This window comes from Panthera leo, chromosome B1 (genome assembly GCF_018350215.1).
Source record: "Panthera leo isolate Ple1 chromosome B1, P.leo_Ple1_pat1.1, whole genome shotgun sequence".
Classification (NCBI taxonomy): domain Eukaryota; kingdom Metazoa; phylum Chordata; class Mammalia; order Carnivora; family Felidae; genus Panthera; species Panthera leo.
Genome location: NC_056682.1, coordinates 164,817,284 through 164,837,068, shown reverse-complemented (window position 1 = coordinate 164,837,068; position 19,785 = coordinate 164,817,284). Strand labels below are relative to the sequence as shown.

Sequence of the window (19,785 nt, the reverse complement as noted above, 5' to 3'; positions counted from 1 at the left end):
GAGACACAGAATCCAAAGCAGGCTCCAGGCTCTGAGCTGTCAGCACAGAGCCTGACGTGGGGCTCGAACCCACGAGCTGAGAGATCATGACCTGAGCCGAAGTTGGACGCTTAACCGACCGAGCCACCCAGGAGCCCCATGTTAGACAGCATTTTTAAAAGATTTTCTTTTCTCATTATCAAAGTAACATGCTCAGCATAAATTAGAAATATACATGTATACAAGCATTCAAAAGAAAAACCTTCCATCATACCACCCAGAGAAAATCCCAGTTAAAATGGATTACTTTTCCTTCAGGATTTCTTACATACCTCCTATATCAGTCTTATCATCCATGCTGATTAAGAAGTAGTTAAGAACCCAGACTCTGGAGCCAGACTGCTTGAGTTTGTGTCCTAACTCCATCACTTCCTAACTATGTGGCCTTGGGCAAACTCTTTAACCTCTGTTTCAGTTTCTTCATCTGTAAAATGGGGATAATAGTAACTATATTCTTGTTTATAAAGAATTGAAAATATTTATAACATACTTAAGAGAGTGCCTGGCACAAAATTAATATTATATAATTTCTGGTATTATTTTGAAAGCTAACCATTTTTATATATTACTAATAAAATTACAGGTGAGTTACCTAAAAGCAATAAAATAATAGTTATGAATAATTCTCATGTATATTAAGAAAAAAAACCTCCCTCTGATTTTGAAATTTAGATGAGAGATTAGTAATCTAGAAACAGGAACATACAGACAGACCTTATCACCCTCTAGAGGCTACTACCTAGAAATCAGTGTTCCAATCTGAAGTTTTTTAAAAGTATGTTTTCACTTTTATTTTTTTAATATTTATTTTTGAGAAAGAAAGAGCACTAGTGGGGGAGACACAGAGAGAGGGGGAGAGAGAACCCCAAGCAGGCTCTGTGCTGTCAGCCCAGAGCCCCATAAAGGGCTCAATCCCACAAACCAGGAGATCATGACATGAGTTGGTTGAGTCAGACGCTCAACCAACTAAGCCACCCAGGGGCCCCTAAAAGTATGTTTTTAAACTGGTTAAGGGCAGAAAGATCTAGAATGACACATTCCACCTTTAATTAAGCTAAAGAGACAATTACTTGAGCTACTTACCAAGAATGTTAAGTAAACAGATTTTAGTTGATCTTTCCTGGAGTTTATAATGAACATATACTTTACATTGTATATTCTTAGTTCATCTTTTATGATGAATATTTGTTCTTTAATGGTAGTTACGTCATGGTTTTCACCATATGAGCTACAGGACATTTGGTGAAGCAGATTTAGAAGCCAGAAATAAGTACATTCTAAGACTTTCTTCCACAAGGATACCAACTCTGTTGATTCTCGTTATGCATTCACATTGGGAACCAATCAGTTTGTCAATTTTGTCATCCTGTTGTTCCTGTATGCTGTGCACCACATGAAGAGGGTCCCTGTCTGTTTCTGACAGGATAATATTAATCTTATTTTCCTAAGGGAGCACCTAGCATATCTTGAAGATCAGAAAGAAAGCTTCACTCGATGTTGCTGTGTTGACACAGGAAGACATTTATTCCTTGGGGTGCAGCATACAGAGCATCACGACGGGACATCTCACTTGTGAGGGAAAGGTCGGCCACTGCCAACCTGCAGCACAGTGCTCCTAGAACCAGTGCACAGGGTCACAGCTTTGACTGGAGACACCAAGGTCCTTCTTACCTCAAGAGCAAGGCGACGATGAGATAGTTTAAAGTGACTTTTGATTCACACAATCATGGCTGCCAAGGAAACAGACACATCCACTGTGCACAACTGTCCCATTCCAGCATGTGGGAGCCGAGGCTTCCCCAGTGACAGAACTTCAGTCTTCTGATAAAATGTCTTCTCTTAGAAAGAACAGCCACCACCTGCATCAAATCCCCCTGACTACAATTCAGACTAATCCACGTTTGTTCTTCATCATCAGTCCTGGTAGAAGAAGTGACAGAAACACGCACAATTCCTTTCACTGCAGAAATGACTTTGGCCGGTCCGTGGGTGCAGTTAACACCGAATTCTACCCTGTACATTTCCCTTGTGGGGTAGTTGGGAGCTTTGGAAGGATGTATGGGCCTGGAGGTGCAAACTCCAAGCCCTTAAACCAACTGGCTGCTGACTTCTTGAGGCGTGGCATCCTGGGCTGTGTGAGAAGAATAAATATGGACGGTTTCCCAGAGCCAGGAGCACCAGGCACTCCTTCCAGGTTTTCCAGGTTATGTGCTTCAAGGGTCAGAAAATAGGCGGATGGTAGGAGAGAGTGAGACCTGCCTTCTTTTGCAGCGCCTCCTGCATCACTTCCGCAGTCAAGTTATTGGTAAGGAAGAGTGTGTTCACAGTGTGTTGTGGGATTGGTTCCACCATAATCCAACATTGTCCCAACTTTCAGCAAGTGAGAGGGATGCAAAGTTATTCAAGGAGGAAAGCAGAGCCTTCAAATCCATGAAGGAATGGGGATTTGCAGATCAGGGAATGGACAAGCCGGACTATTGTGGGAATGAGGTGTACACGAGATGATAACGTACAGAAATCAGGGAACACTGAGTACCTCTCATTTCAGTCCCACGTCAGACCTTTTCCAGGACAATGAAGAGACCAGGCATGGCCAGAAGCTCCTGAGTCAGGACCCCTGCCCTACTCATGCCCTATGCTCTTGTGGGACAAACCAGTTTTCTGCCCCATCTCCTCGTCTGCCTCCTTTCGCAGCAGCACCTCCCACAGCCACCACAACGTGCGTCCTAGTCCATTTACATTTAAAGTAATTATTAGGTAGGTACTTACTGCCATTCGGTTCATTGCCTCCTGGCTGCTTTCTAGTTCTTTGTTCCTTCTTCTCTTGCTCTCTTCCCTTATGGTTTGATGAGTTTGTTTTTTTGGGTTCTTTTTTTTAGATATGGACTTTTTTTTTTTGGAAATAAGGTCTTTTATTTGTTTTTTAAAAATCTTTTATTCAATTTATTTAAACGAATACAGACAAAAACCAATATTTACCCATTTCTTCCACCTCCCCCTAGACTCTGCCTCTTGCAAACACCAATCTGTTCTCTGTGTCCATGAGTTTGGTGTTTTGTTTTGCTTTTGTTTGTTTGTAAGATTCCACCTATAAGAGGGATCATGTGGTATTTGTCTTTCTTTGACTTTTCCCTTGGCATAATGCCTTCAAGGTCCATACATGTTGTCACAAATGGTAAAATTTCCTTTTTTTATGGTTCTTTTTTAATGGTTCAGTAATATTCCATTACATACACACACACACACACACACACACACACACACACACACACACACACGTATGTATATACCTTTCATCCATTGATGGACACTTTGGTTGTTTCCATATCTTGACTATTAAAAATAATGCTTCAATGAATGTGGGAATGCATATACAATTTTGAATTAGTGTTTCCCTTTTCTTCAGATAAAGTCCCAGAACTGGAATTACTAGACCACATGGTAGTTCTACTTTTAATTTTTTGAGGAAACTCCATTCTGTTTTCCATAGGGGTTGAGGCACCAATTCCACTTCTACCCACAGTGTACAAGGTTCTCTTTTTGCCACACCCTCACCAACAGTTGTTGTCTTTCTTTTTTATTTCTTGCCTTTTTGATAATAGCCATTCTAACAGAGGTGAGGTGATATCTCATTGTGCTTTTGATTTGCATTTCCCTGATTGTCAGTGATGTTGGGCATCGTTTCAGTTACCTTTTGGCCATCTGCATGTCTTTGGAAAAATGTCTATTCAGATCTTCTATCCATTTTAATTAATTATTTAATTAATTACTATTTTAATTCCAGTATAGTTTACATGCGGTTAATTATTTTATATGTATTATATTAATTAATTATATTACTTTCAGATATAATATAATGATTCAACAATTCTGTACATTACTCAGTGCTCGTCATGATAAGTGTACTCTTAATCCCCATTGCCTATTTCACCCGTCCTCCCACCCGCCTCCTCTCTGGCAACCACCAATTTAGTCCCCATATTTCAGAGTCTGGTTTTTTGTTTGTCTCTTTTTTTCTTTGTTCATTTGTTTCGTTTCTTAATTTCCACATATAAATGAACTCATATGGTACCTGTCTTTGTCTGACTTATTTCACTTAGCATTATAGTCTGCAGATCCATCCATGTTGTTGCAAACAGCAAGATTTCATTCTTTATTATGGCTGAGTAATATTCAATTGTGTGCGTATATACTTCATCTTTTGTATCCATTCATCTGCTGATGGACACTTCGGTTGCTTCCATATCTTGGTTTTTACAAATAATGCTGCAGTAAACATAAGCGTGCATATATCTAGCCTGCCAAGAACTGTCTCTCCAATAGTTACAATCCCGTGGTGCCCAGAAATACCGTCCCCCCCACCACCACCCCCGCCACCAGAGCCGGGTGATTAAGGAGCATCCCCTATGTGGACTATGTGCACCTGCTGGCTTTAGCAACGCAGTGGGAAAGTGCAGGATGGGATCGTGCCCACTTCCTTTCACGTGACTAAGAGCTTTGGGCTGGGGCATACCACTGGCTTTCATGATGTCTGACTTTTTTAATCAGAAAAGAAAAAAGCTAAGTTTTTCACGAGTTTTCAATTCAGAGTAACTAAGTAAACGCAACCCTTGAAAACTTCTGTCTCTCTTTGTCTCTGTCCCTCCACAAAAGATAGTGTGATCATTCGTGTGGTCAGTTGCCTGCTTGCTGTCACTGCTCCCAGAACGGTATATTCCTTGATGAGATGAGCTTTGTTGACTAACTAAAGAGAACTAGGAAATAACAGAATATTTTAACTCAGAATTAGAAATACAGAGAAGTATCTCTTAAGAGAGTGGCTGGCACTCAGAAGGTTCTTAGTTAATATATGATGAGAAAAAGTCACCTCAATCTCAATGAAGCACAATATATTACCAAAAAAGCAAAGAAAAAATGCAATTACTTAATTATTTTCCAATGGTATCAAGGAAATCTGAATTTTGATTTGCTGAACATTAATTACCAGCTGATTGATTAAAGTTTCTTATGATGTTACTTCATGTGTAATCGTCAAAAGATCAGCAACAAATGTCTGGTTTTCCTTTACATGCTACCATTTCAGTATCAATACAAATTACATCTATGGACCTCAACTACTAAAATATGAAGCATGTTTATATTTTGAATAGTCTTAGAGGACTCAGCACGGGGCTGCATTCCTATACCTACAAATACAGACTTCTAAAAGGTACACAGGAAACCAGATATAAAAGGAGAATCCAAAACACTAAGATTTTACTGGCCGGTCTATACAATATCCTCTCTCTAGGGTTAAGAGAACATTTTCAAGGCATAAGTGTTTATCCTATTGTTGGGATTGTTTCTGTGTTATATTAGAGACTGCAGAAATTCCATCTGTCTGCATTTCAGCAGCTGCAGTGTTTCAGAAGAATTATTGCATTCCCCACCTTAGGGCTCCGATGATTCCTCCAGAAATGTAGCTGAAAGTTCACCCGTAAATAGCTCCTAACATCTAGATTTCATCGTTAAGACCCTAAATATTTTACTCCAGTAAAGCCATCTCTTGTGTATGGTTATATCAAATCTGGATCAAATTTAAAACATAGCATTGCTTGCATTGTTTTGATTATTGATATCCCCCTGTCTTGGCTGATTCAGCAGACACTGACTTCTTTTGTGTGGTTCCACAGTGGGAGGTGTGATTGCCCTTGGTTTTACACTGTAAGTTGTTTGTTTATTCTTATTCTTTCTTTAGAAGTTCATAGTTTCATTAATCAATACTATTTTTGTAAACTCAGAATAACTTTTGTTTATTTTCTGTTTGATTTCTCCTTAACTTGTATTCAGCACTTCCACTTCTGGTGTGTAAAACTGTTCAACTAGCAAAGTACTTCAAACACATCTTCTTTGGAATTTCCAAGCAGCCGCATAAAGTGGACAGGCAGGCATTCTATTCACCTTCCTTAGGGGAAACGGTGATTTACAAATACAGAAATTGGAGTGTCATGTGGTTAAGACAACAATTGCCCAAAGTCATATAGCCAGGTAGACACAGAATCATGAGGTCTGAGCTTCAGGCTCAGTCCCCCATACCACACAGCCATGCCCAGTTTCTTTTCCAGAGCAGTTGTGTGGTCACCTTATTTGTGGTCAGTTCAAAGACATCAGTTCCAAGTAAAAGTTCAAGTTTGTCTTTATTTTTCTATCTAAACAAAAGATAAATGTCTGCCCTTCAGGTGATTGGGACCAGGTGAGATGACATTCCATCTCAGCTCTGGGTTTTTTAGAGAACACCCTAAGAGAGCTCATAACAAATCTCTGTCGAAATTTTTCAACCATAAATTTCACTTTCTTATACCAATTATCTTCATTCAAATAACCTTTTGACTTAGCCCTTAAGGTGAAAAAGAAAGATCCCATGAGGAGAAGTCATGCTATACAATCTTGACATGCTATACAATCATCTATGATTCTAAGAGGTGCATGTTGGACTTTAAGTCAATGGCAAATTGATCAACAGAAGATTCGTTTGTTAATCAGTTACTGGATGTTTACTATGTGCTAAGCATTATTCTAGCATCTAGGGAACAGCAGTGAAGAAAACAAAAATAATCCCCTACCTTTGGTAGCATATATTCTACTGATGGTCATCTGATAAAGATAATTTTACCAAGTAAAGGTACTTCACCACCAAAGTTGATTTCCATTTAGACACCTGGCAACTGATTAATATTAATGCAATAATAGCAGCATACAAAGGAATATTGCCTAAGACACTAGTGTACATGTCCAGATGATGGGGATAATTATGAACCACCTGACTTCAGCATTCTCTGGATTCTGAAGAGTATATACCCATGAAGATGATCAACTCTTCAGTATTTTGGTCTCTGATAATAGCCTGCTGAAATAATATCCATATCCTGAAATGACCTTTTAGATTTTCTACAGCCGCTTCCAGGTCTCTCAGTTTGCTCTGCTGGTGTATTATGGGAGGCATTTATATTGGCAAATGCTCTCAATACTTTGATTGTTAATTTTTGGAGTCCTTTTCAGAAACTACCTACCAATCACTGACTGTATAATGTCCTCATTCACTCAGTCTTTGAGCCTTTGTATAAAGTCTGAAGCTCAGGTTCAACTCAACGTCTGAAAAGAAAGCTGACCTGGCAGAGACTCTTATCACCTGAGCCTGTACTGAGAGCCTGTTAGCCCTTCAATACTACATGCTGCTTGAAATTAAGTTACTGTCAACCTCTATCGCTCTTACTTTTACGAGAGTATTTGACTAGAAAAAGAACATGTCTAATCTTTCAGCAGCTGATACAAGAATTCCTCTTGTGGAGAGCACTGTATCTTTGGGTTGATAAAAGGATTGAGGTGAAAGATAAAAGATGAGAAAGGAGAAAGAAAATCTAACGATATGCTCAAGTGAGTCAACTCGGTCTTACCCAGCTTTCCACACCATACTCACTAGCACACCCTTCTTTTTGTTGAACATTAACGTGGGTAGGTATGCATGGGTATCAGAGAGCTCTGTGTATGAACGAGTAAAGCATCCCCATGGGGAAAGAGAGGAGCCAGTGCTATGCCTCACTAAAAGTTGACATTTAAGTAACAACTTCAAAGAGGTGAAGGAATTAACCAACTTTCAGGGGAAGATTTCAGCAGAAGGAGGTCTCAGTGCAAAGACTCTCAGGCAGGAGCATGTCTGGCGGGGGTGTGGGGTATGGGGAAAGCAAAGAAACCCGTGTGGCCCCAGTAGAGCAAGTGGTGGAGAATGTAGCAAGACATGAAGGAGAGTAGAGGGGAGGGGTCAACCACCTAGGGCTTTGCAAAGACTTAAAATAAAAGTAAAGTCATTACAAGGTTTCAGTAAAATGTGGTATGATCTGACCTATGTTTACAAGGATCTCTGCCTGTGGTGTTGGAAATACTCTAGAGGGGCAAAGAAACCAGTGGGAACAAGTGTTAGGAGCCTATCGGAACTGTCCAGAAAGAGTGATGGCGGCTTCGTGGGGGCAGCAGCGAGGGTGCCGAGACCTGACTGGATGCTGGATGTGTTTTCAAAGTAGAGCCAGGAGGGTTTTCTGGCCCACACAATGAGAATTGTGAGGGAAAGACAAGAGCCAATGAGGACAAAGTTTCCCGCCAGCCAGAAGACTGGAATTGCCATCTCCTGAGGTGGAGAAGCCTACTGGAGGAGCAAGACTGTGGGAAAAAACATCAAGAGTTGCATTTTGGAAACTTGTTGCATCTGACATATACAGTGGGCACCCAAGTAGAGATATTAAGTAGACAACTGGATATGTAAGTTCAACATCTGGGAAAGAGGATAGGAGTAAAATCCAAATAGGAACAATATTAATATTAATGTGTGAGTTGTCAGCATATCGATTTGACACCATGTGCCCAGATGAGATTTTGGCAATGTGAGGTCAGTGGGGACTCTAATAAGAGCAGTTTCAATGGAGTTCGAAGGACAAAAGTCTATGTTTAAGAGAGAATAAAAGGAGAGGAAGTAGCTCAGAAAGGCAGGACAACTTTGCTGCTGCAGAAGCGAATAAATGGGTGGTAGATATCAAAGGAAGTGGGGTGTTTTTTTTAAGGCATTTTTAAGTGATTTTGTATGAGTATGTTCTTTGTGGGGAGCAGAGTGGTACTCAGTTTTGCCTACCGGTTGGCATGAATCAAATAAACAATGATCAGTCTTGAAGATAGAGGGGGCTGGGGATGAAGAGTCACCAACATCAGGAATATATTTACCATCCAAACATGAAGCCAGTCTTATTCTGTCTCTCTCTCTAATCCCATCACTAAAATGCGGCTTCCTCAGGAAAAGTATCCGTCTCCCAAGGTGAGAAATGCTCTCATTCTCTTCTTTACCTTCTTGCACATCTACTAGGCCTCTATTAAACATGGTGCACCATGCTAATCATTTCTAATAGTGCTGATGCTCAAAACCATCAGAACTACAGCCTGCTTTAAAAAAAGACTGTTTTATGATTCCCATAATTTATATTAGCAGAAGGTATTTGTTTGTTTATTGTCTCCCTCTCTCTCCCTTCTAGAATGTAAGCTCCGTGAGAGAAAGCACTGTATCATTCTCTCTCACTCCTGAGTCTAGGATAGAATTAAATAGTTGTTAAATAATTAAGTAAAGACAGAGCGTAAGGTGCCTAGCAGAACTAAATGATCATTCCTTTGGGGGGAGATGTTCAAAGGCAATACATATCTTACAACTTTCTTCTTTTAATTGGCAGGGAAATAAGGTGCTGATGAAATGTTAAAAATCCCTCTGTGTTAGTGTAGGATACTCACTCAAACCTGCTGGCAAGCCGGCCTTCTGAGGAGCATTTGCTTGTGTGGTAGGACAATGAGTGTAAAGGACACTTCTACCTAAAATAATCTTCCCCGCTGGCCTGTGGAGATGTGTCTACCACTCCCCCCAAACCTACACCCACACTACTCATTCCTTAGGTTAAAATGAATGGTGGTTTTCCGATGAACTCTAGGAGACCAAGGGAAGGGGCTCTGGGGCCACATCGTGGGTTGGAGGGGTGTCTCCAGTCCCCTCTCCACTTTAGCCAGGGAACTCCACCCTTGTCCGCTTTACAAATTTTGGTCCGTGGAAAATTTCCTTTGAAAATGGGGTTTTGCTGCCCAAACAAGTTTGACGACCCTTCACCCTGAAGATTTTAAGTGTTTACTTAAAGTCTCAGAGAGATTACACTTTAATTACACTTTTTTTTTGGCTATGAATACTTAGTTCTGAATTTAACTACAGTCTGTTGTGCTTCTCCTTATATCTAGACTTGAAAGAATGAGCTATTGGACGAGTAGCTTTCGAGGTGGGAGTAGGAGAGTTCAGGGAAGTTACATGACTTGAGAAGTGACAATGAGAAGTCGACACGGAAGGAAGCGCAATGAGCTCAGAAGTGGGTGTGGCCCTAACTCTGTCACACTACAGTATGAGAAACGCCACATCGCTTTATTTTTCTAAATGAACACATCCTTCCCCACTCAAAAAGGTGATAAGAAATCTTATTCAGACATGTGTTTCAGGGATTTCAGCCTTCCTAGGGCGCTGTGAGGATCCAAGGGGCTTACATGGTACCTGGAAGAACCGAGGAAGGGGCTCTGGTTTTCAATTCCTCAGAGAATTGCTGAGGGACTCGTGGTTCTACACCCTTAGGGTTTGTACTGAATAGACCACTCCACTATGTCTGATCCATCCCAGGGTGCAGTGTCATGGTCCCCAGAGTCAAGCTTTCTAGGCTGCCCCACACAGCCACTCCTGTCTGAAATCCTGCCTCTTTCCCTGCTATGTGAGGGACATGGCAAAACTCAGCCCCCTTCTGAGCCTTGGGTAATGTCTCCTACATCCCCTGCTCCACTTTTACACCTCCAAACATTCCCCCTGCCCTGTGCCACCCCACTCTGGGTGATGCCACATGATCTCTGCTCAGTCCTTCCCTCCCCAGAGCTGGTCTCTCTCTTCTGAAAATGCAGAGATGGTAACACAGATCCTGTTTGTTTTCTTTTTTTTTTTTAATTTTTTTTAATGTTTATTTTTGAGAGAGAGAGAGAGAGAGACAGAGCATGAGTTGGGGAGGGGCAGAGAGAGAGGAGGACACAGAATCTGAAACAGGCTCCAGGCTCTTGAGCACAGAGCCCGACGCAGGGCTCGAACCCACGGACCGTGGGATCATGACCTGAGCCTAAGACAGATGCTCAACTTACTGAGCCACCCAGGCGCCCCCTGTTTGTTTTCTTAGTAGATTGCTCTATTACACGAGCCACCCAGGCGCCCCCTGTTTGTTTTCTTAGTAGATTGCTCTATTACACAGATATTTTGTTCATGACCAAGGGAGCAAAGGACTCTGTCACCACCTTTTAACATACAGATCTTTGTTCCAAAGCAGAATATGGTAAGTGGTCAGTAAATGCCATTGAATAAATGCACTTGGGGACTTCTTAACTTAGATAGTCTAACAGCAGAAGTACCATGGTGACTTTCTCTTTTATTTTCTGTGGTGCTCATACACCTGCTGCCGAGACCAGGTCAAACGAGGTCCCTTACACAGTGCAACTCTTTAGTTGCAAGTCCCTCAGTGACTGGTATATAACATGTTTCAATTAGTGAGAAACTATCATTGTCAAATAAATGGCCAAAGAAAATCCAAACCAACTCCCAATTAAATGTCCTCAAGATTAAGTTACTTCTTGACTCATTTCTCTCTCTCTCTCTCTCTCTGAAATAAAGCTATGCTTTGATTCGATGGAAACTTTGCCATCTGGCCTTCAGCTTAAAATCCTGAAAATAAGAACTAAGTATATGTATCGCTTGACAGCATGATGGAGGGAGGATCTATCATTCTATAGAAAAATCAGTCATTGTGAAATTATCTAAAAATCATTAGCAGGAAACAAAAATAGTTCTGTGACTGGTGGCACTCTGATAGAAGAGAGAATATAGAGTTTGGAGAGCAATTCCATGTCAGCATTCAATGTCTCAAGTAAAATCACAGTATAAAATAGAGCTAGACAAAATCCTGCTCAGATTTTAAATCTAATTAGACAGAGGAGAAAGTAGAGACAAAGCAGAAGAAAACGGAGGACGTTAGCTTTACGATCAGAGACTGACGTCTAAACAAAACTTAAAAAAAAAAATGTATTCATTCAACATTGCAGAAGGAAGGAAGGGAGGGAGGAAAGAAGGGAAAACTTCCAAACAGGAATTGTCCAGTTAAAAGGATGTACTAATCTACTACCCCAAGCTTTAGTGTCTAAAAGTCCCAAATAGAACCCTAAAACAATTTTATCAAAAACCACTGGAAAATAAGATGCCTACAATGATTGTGTTATTTATCATTCCCTGCATGTAAGTGCAATAACGTAACTTCAGCTTTCTAGAGAACGCGGACAATTTAGAAACTATATGCCTAAGCCAGTCTACCCTCTTGACAAGGCAGGTAGAGATTCCTACTCAAACATTTAGGTTTTACGGAGGGGGGAGGGGTGCTACTTTCTGAGTTTGCTTTAAGAAATAAACAGTTTATTTTCCAAACAAGAATGATCATTTCATGGTGCTTTAGAATATTTTTGAGATTTTCTCCAAACGTAAGTCTGTCTCATATGACATTTTGCAATTATTGATTATGAATCATGAAATGAAAATGATGGAACAATATATACATTACATTGACAAATTTCAAACAAATGTAGGGTGTTTTTTAGAAAAGAATTAGATGTCTGCATATAAATCTAGGAGAACTAAAAGAGATACATATTATTTGGAAAGAAAGTAACAGTCTCTTGCATTCACAGGGTAGTATCTGAAAAATTATACATACTAGCATTTTTCCTGACCCTTATTACATGTGAAAGTCAGTCACAACACCTATGGAAAGACTTAAGAGAAAGATAAACAGACAAAAAATAATAATAAGCTTGAAGAGCTATTCGTGTTATTTTTCTTACTTGTTAAGCTATACAAATTGGACTGATTTCATTTTATAAGTTAATAGTTCATGGATTTAATTTTCAACTCACCCAAACTTATTTTTAATCCTGATTTCTTTTACTTCAGCTCATTTTATGTGTTTTATATAATGACAATCTAAAAGCTGGAATAAATTGCTTATGATGCAATACTATTGTGGCCTGAGACCCAGACATAGAATAGACATATATATTTAGAATTTACTCTAAGAACTTAGAGAAAACGTCTTTCAAGAAGAGATAACAGTTCTATCTTATTGTCTAAAAATTCACCTCAAATCCCATGAAGATGGCTTTGTATCACTTTCCCACCTACTCCCTATTGTTAATTATTATAATTTATAGTATCCCAAAATACTCTCATCTTTAAAAAGTCACTAATCTTCAGGATACTGTAGGATCTCACTTATCTTCCACATCAGATAGCCAGTACTGGGTGCTGAGATTCTCAAGCCCTCAATTAGAGCTCTGCCCCAGACCTTGTCCAATCTCCTTCCTCTTAACAGATGGCAACAAACCCCACTCACTTGCCCTCACACAGTAGCCCGTGGAGACAGCACACATTCCATTGCTTGGGTCAAGGCAGGGGTGGGAAAGCCTAGACACTTCCAGTTATCCGACCCTTCAAGCTTAAACCTCCCCACAATGATCAGGAAACTTCAATCCTAAATGGTATCGTGATTAGAAGAAAATAAATTAATGGTGAGGAGATTAGTTTAAAACACTCACTCTAATAACCATACTGATAGTGACTGGATCTAGAGGCCAGAAAAGTAACTATTCATGATAATGAACCTGAGATATGAAAATAAAAGTAATCATGGAGAAAAAATATGAACTTGGATTTAAATTAAGCGATTCATGCTAGTTTGGGTGACTTATGTAACCTTTCTGAGCTTCAGCTTCCTTATCTGAATCCTACCTGCTTTGGTATGGCCTTTAAGAATATGGATCAGTAATGGATAGAAAGCACCTGGAATGACCAGCATGCTCTGTTTACTAAGGTTGCGAAATGCGTAACTCACTTCCGAAAGATGGTCATCACCGAGTGTCGAAAAATGCCTTGTGCTTCAAGGGTTAACCTGTGAGTGAGTAGAGGGTCCCCTTTCCCAACTTTAAAGGGATATAGCACTGCCTCCTTGGAGCTGGGAGGTGGGGGCACTGGATTCTTTGTAACAACCAAGATAACTGGAAAAGAGCCTGCTTCTGAAGAGATCGACACACACAGGAACCAATATAACAGCATCTAGGGATAGAATTCCTAACTTTTCTTTGGCTCAGAGACAGAAAAGGAAGTCAATTGCTCCAGGAAAGTTGACTTTGACTGTTAAAGCATTTGTGTTCTGCTAGATGATTTACATACTGGTGGAACACAGAGGTCCCTGAGTTCTCTCTCCCACTGCATGCCTTTCACAGCACAGCCACATAAAATTTCTCCTAGTATCCCTAGTTACCAGGATTGTATATCACAAAGCCACACAGACTAAACCTAACACAGAAAAAAAATCAACCTTGCCTAAAACTAAATATAAGCACCATTTAATTAACTTGCATTCCAGAGTCGTAGCTGCTAGTGTGCTGAGACTAGAAGATTGGGTACACAGCACCCAAGGGCTCAGAGGGATGGGGGAAAAATAAAACCTGCTAACTTTTTTTTTCCAACATTTTCATAGGATTCACATGTTTCTTTGTACAGGTAAACAGGAAGAATGTCTCTGTGAACTAGATATAGTGATCCAATCGGAATGAGCCAAGGAAAGGAAGAGGTGAGAGGTTGGAATGAGGCTGCAGTTTCAGGAAAGCCATACAGGGATTAGAAATGGATGACAAATAATTTGTCATTAAGATCGGTCCTGAGTCAAATAGGAAAAGCTCTACGTTATCCCTGAGAGGAGGAAAGACCTTAGAGCAGATAATGGAAAGTCACAAACTATGTGTCTATCACTATAAACTCTCGACACCGCAGTCTGAGCAGTAATGTAGTCTCATCTGGAAATATTCAACTGATCAATCTAATGTGCTTAAATTAATCCTGGGAAACTTTATGCCACAGGGATCAGCTAATGGTAGATGGGTTGGGGGACCGAGCTGAGCAAGGGGGTGAATACCATTGGAAAAAGGTCCATTTGCTGCCACTTGCCAAAAGGGTAGGGAACGTGCGGTTTCCAAGCAGGCATACTCAGCACACAGGCTCTGGGCAGTGCTACAGGGAAGTCTGCCCGAGACCCCCAGTATGCGAGAGGTTGTAAAGGTGCACAGGGAATTCTAGCTGGGAGATGGCTCTTTTCCAATGGGCACCCTTGCTTGTGTCTTTAACCAGGTAAATGTGATATCATGAAATCCCACTTCTGCCAATTATTTTTTCTGTTGGTTTTCTTCCTTGTTGATTTATTGGAGCCCTTTTTGTTCCATTTTTTCTTTGTTTTTAAAAAGCTTTTAAATGTTCGTTTATTTTGAGAGAGAGAGCGTGAGCAGGGGAGGGGCAGAAAAAGGGAGGGAGAGAAAAAGAATCCTAAGTAGCCTCCAGAGCCTGACGTGGGGCTCGAACTCACAACTGTAAGATCATGACCTGAGCCGAAATCAAGAAATGGACACTTAACTGACTGAACCACCCAGGAGCCCCTATTTGCCTTTTAAATTCATAGTCCCTTTAGCTATACAAATGTTTCACAGGTGAAGCCAAAAATCTTTATAAAATGTATGTATTTGTAAACCATATCTATATGCATCACAGAACGGAAACTCCAGGAGGGCAGTAATTTTTGTCTGATTCTTGCTATGCCATGGGTCATGGAAAAGTGATGGACACACAGGTGGGCTGAATAAATGTGGTATTCAACTCAGAGCCTTTTCTAAAGCAAATGGAAAACATCCCGGCCAAATCAAGAGACGTTTTGGGGTCAAAATATGCCAAAAATAGGCCATAGAGATAGAAAATCCAGGTTAGCTTTCCTAATAGTCAAAACTGATTTTGACACGGTCATAGGGGGTAGGCTACAGGCTGACTGACTAACTTCTGTTCAAATAAGAAAGCTTCCCATATTGTTGAAATGGTCAAAATACAAAATATGTAGCCTGGTCTTTATTTAACAGAATAGGAGAAAGGAACTCTTGAGACACTTTCCAGATTTGTCAGCCAAACGCCAAGGGGAATAAATCCGGTGACTGCTTTCAAGCCGGCACCTTCCTTAACACCAACCACCAGAGGGAGACCCCACCACCAAGCAAACTACAGAGCCTGCCCTATACTTGCGGGAAGTGGCCAGGTGTGTGAAAGTATTTGAAAACAACAGTCTTTTATGGGTTCTCAGCATTTCTATTAAACATCAAATCACAGTGTAATTTTGCATTTTAACTACAGATTCCAAAAATACGAAGCCTCGTAGACCTGTGCATATGGAACACTAACACGTACTTTGTGCATTTGTTTTGGAATTGACATTTTCCATTCTCATAACAACCAAGAACTTTAGAGATCCGGTTTTGACTCCGACAGTTTTCTTTCAAATAGCTTTGTATACATTTTTCGGATTGTAATCTATCCATAATACGATTTTTATGGAACTGAAACGGAGTTTTTAGCAGGCGATCTCATTACAAGATAATCAATCTCATTACAAATGCCTGTTAGAACGTCTCACCACAGCATCCAGATCGAAATGAAACTTCGCAGCTGGAGAAAAGTTCTTCGGAAATGTTAGCATCATCAGCTCCAACCCCTCTGCTCTAAGAACTCTGAAGAAAAACTGCCAATTTTACTCAGCAAATACCCTCCTAAGAAACTTTTGTGACAGCCATTCCAGAGCTGTTTACAAGTAGACAGAAAACGAGGCCAAATGTTTATGAAAGTTGGCTTGATTCGAAGGGCTCCTGGGAGGTCTCTCTCCCTAAAATATTTCCCAACTGAAATTCTTCAGTTTGGATTTCGCTCATTTAACGTAAGCCAAAAGTCCTCAATTAAAAGGCAGTTCCTTGGGACTCCTCATTTATTCAACCACCAAGAATTCCACGAGGCTGTCTGCAGAAGGCATAGTGCAGGACATGGCAGAAATCATAAGGCCTTGCAGAGACCATAAAAGATAAAGGCAATATCAGTGACTAAGTACCTCTGGAGATAGTACTTTATATATTTATCTTGTGTATTTATTTTTCTTTAAGAGATATTGGAAACTTAGCATGAAATATAGGAAAGGGTGGAATCTAAAGATTGTGACTCCATCAAGGACATACCTGGGTAAGAGCCCTAGAGGACCAAGAGTCAAATGGGATCTTCAGGAGCCAAAGATGTCAGGGAGGGGAGTAGCAGTGAATGACATGGAATAGATGAGGAAGAAAGTCTTTTGCCTTACTGAAAACTCCGTCCAGGATCAGACCCCCATGACTTTGTTTAAACTAACACTTACCAAGAACTTTCTGTTTACCAGGCAAGGTCTCAAAGGATTTACCTTCATTTTTCCTTAGAACACAGCCATGATGGTGATAACCTCATTTATCAGAGGATGAAACCAAGGCTTGGGAAGGTTAGGAAATTTCCCCCGTAACACAGCTAATGAGTAGCACAGCTCCTCACTAAAACCCATGCAGTCTGACTCAGGAGCCTGTACCCTTAATATAAACACTCAAGGGTGCTGTGTTAGTTTCCTATTACAGTCACCAACAATGATCACAAACTGGGTGGCTTAAAACAATGGAAATGTATTCTCCCACTGGTCTGCAGGTCGAAGTCTGACATAGGTCTCATTGGGCTAAGATCAAAGTGCCAGCAGGCTGTCTTTCTTTTGGGGGGTTCTTAGGGGAGAATGATGCCTTTCTTTTCCACCTTCTGGTGGCTTCCCCCATTCCTTGGCTTGTGGCCCCTTCTTCCATAAGGAAAGCCAGCCACATAGCATCTCTTTGCTCTTGTGTGTGCTTCACATCTCTTTGTCTGACTCTTCTCTTCTGCCTCTCTCTTCAACTGTTAAGGACTCCTGTGATTACAATGGGGCCACCCACATAATCCAGAAGAATCTCCCTGTTTTAAGGTCAGATGGGTAGAACCCTTATTTCCATTCTTCAACTTTAATTCCCCGTCGCCACGTAACCTAACATCTTCACAGGTTCCAGGGATTAGGATATGGACCCCTTTGGGGAGCCATTATTCGGCCTACCACAGATGCCTTAACATCTTACTCTATTTGTGTGCCCCGTACGTATGAACAGCCACCTGCAAATGACTGGCTCAAACAGATGTGCCTTGTGTCCCACCTGCTGACTGCCCTCCTCTTCCTCCTTCCCATTCCCTGTGTCAGAGATGCCATGGTCTGGAATCTCTAGTCTCAGTCCTTGACTCCAGCCTGATTCAGTCAATTCTAGTGCAAGAGGAGCCCAGGGTAGCAGGCATCTTGGCTGCACAAAATCACTAGGTGGATAATTGCTGTTTGATTCTATTCCTGTAATAAGAGTGTTCAAAAGACTCAGGGATGATACTCTAAAATGTAAATGAGTCTTCTATCGGGCTTTGGTGCAACCAAGAGCTATATCTGTGCTTTTGTAGCCATCAGTTACATGTGTTTCTTACTTTCTGAGTAGCCAAGCGCCAAGCAAAGAGACAGAAAAGGCCTGAGGAGGAGCTTGGCCTTGACTCTTCTCACTGTTTCATTCATCATTAGTAACCAAAATCCTTTAAAACCTGCAAAAGGACTATACGTAGCAGGCATAGAAAAGGCAGAAAAGAAAGCTGAGCAGATAAACTAGTCCCCAACCTGTACAAACTACATAATGTGCAGGGTCCAATGGAAACTGAAGACACAGAGGCCCTTGCAGGGAAAAAAAAAGTGCTTCAAGGACACTAAAATACAAACATATTTTCCTTTAAAAATACTTTATTACTGGGGCGCCTGGGTGGCGCAGTCGGTTAAGCGTCCGACTTCAGCCAGGTCACGATCTCGCGGCCCGTGAGTTCGAGCCCCGCGTCAGGCTCTGGGCTGATGGCTCGGAGCCTGGAGCCTGTTTCCGATTCTGTGTCTCCCTCTCTCTCTGTCCCTCCCCCGTTCATGCTCTGTCTCTCTCTGTCCCAAAAATAAATAAAAAACGTTGAAAAAAAAAATACTTTATTACTTATAAAACATAATATCAATAATAGTGATATATGAGGAACAACATAAACTTACAAATAGCACAAAACATATTTTTGTGTCATAATTTAATATGATACAATAAATAACAATACACTATTGGGGCACCTGGGTGGCTTAGTCGGTTAAGCATCCGACTTCAGTTCAGGTCATGATCTCATGGTTTGTGGGTTCGAGCCCTGCATCGGACTCTGTACTGACAGCTCAGAGCCTGGAGCCTGCTTTGGATTCTGGGTCTCCCTCACTCTCTGCCCCTCCCCCCCTCGCACTCTGTCTCTCTCTCTCTCAAAAAAAAATAAACAAACATTAAAAAAAAATTTTTTTAAATAGCAATACACTATTAATGTGATTTTTCTGGCTCACTTTTCTGCAAATTCATGTATGAATTTAATGTTTAGCAACATTATTTTTAGTCTACATAAATGAAAATAGATTCAGTAAGTAGCTCAACAAAAAAGCAAGATTGCAAATGATTTTTGTTCGTTCTTAATTTTGACAAGAATCTTTGGTGCAAATTTTACACTTTCTGTTTGCAGTATTTATAGGCTGTGACAACATTGGGATAGATGTCTGATAAACCATTCAGAAATACAAATTTTAGCATATCTAGAGCTGATGATTCTCTAGGAGCAATTTTAACAAAAAGATTTAACTCTTCATATGAATCAGTTTCATGGAAGTCTGAATTTTATTTTAAATGTAAATTTATACAATGATATTTTGATGATTCTTCTGATATTCCCTGTAAATTGTGGAGATCATAAAAGAAATCAAAAGGGCTTTAAAATGTATATACAATTCAAAATGCCTGTTTATACATTCTATAGCCGTATTGCCAATTTTATGTAAAATTTGCATTTTCAGTTATCTTCCTTGTTAACAAATGGTTCATCCAAAGTTCATATGAAAATAGTGTTCTTTTCCAATGACAATAGTTAAGTGTGATTTCTATTTCTAAGCCTGTGGATATGCATTTTGCAATGTTTCAGCATTCAAAACCAAGGATTTTTAAATCCTTGAAGAATCCTAATAACTCTGATTAATGCTTTATTGCAATGTTCACGTGTACGCTTTTATTGTGTGATAATTTACTTACAAAGCCGGCTGCCCAAGCACCAGAAGTTTCCGTCTCAAGGTTCAGGCTGTA

General features: G+C 40.5%; 1 protein-coding gene and 1 pseudogene across 6 annotated transcripts in view; both read right to left on the bottom strand.

The window, feature by feature from the left end:
- The window catches only part of CORIN (corin, serine peptidase), a 250,937-nt gene that overhangs the window by 103,716 nt on the left and 127,436 nt on the right, over window positions 1-19,785 (bottom strand). The window lies entirely within an intron of this gene.
- On the bottom strand, window positions 1,562-18,167 carry LOC122217225 (annotated as a pseudogene).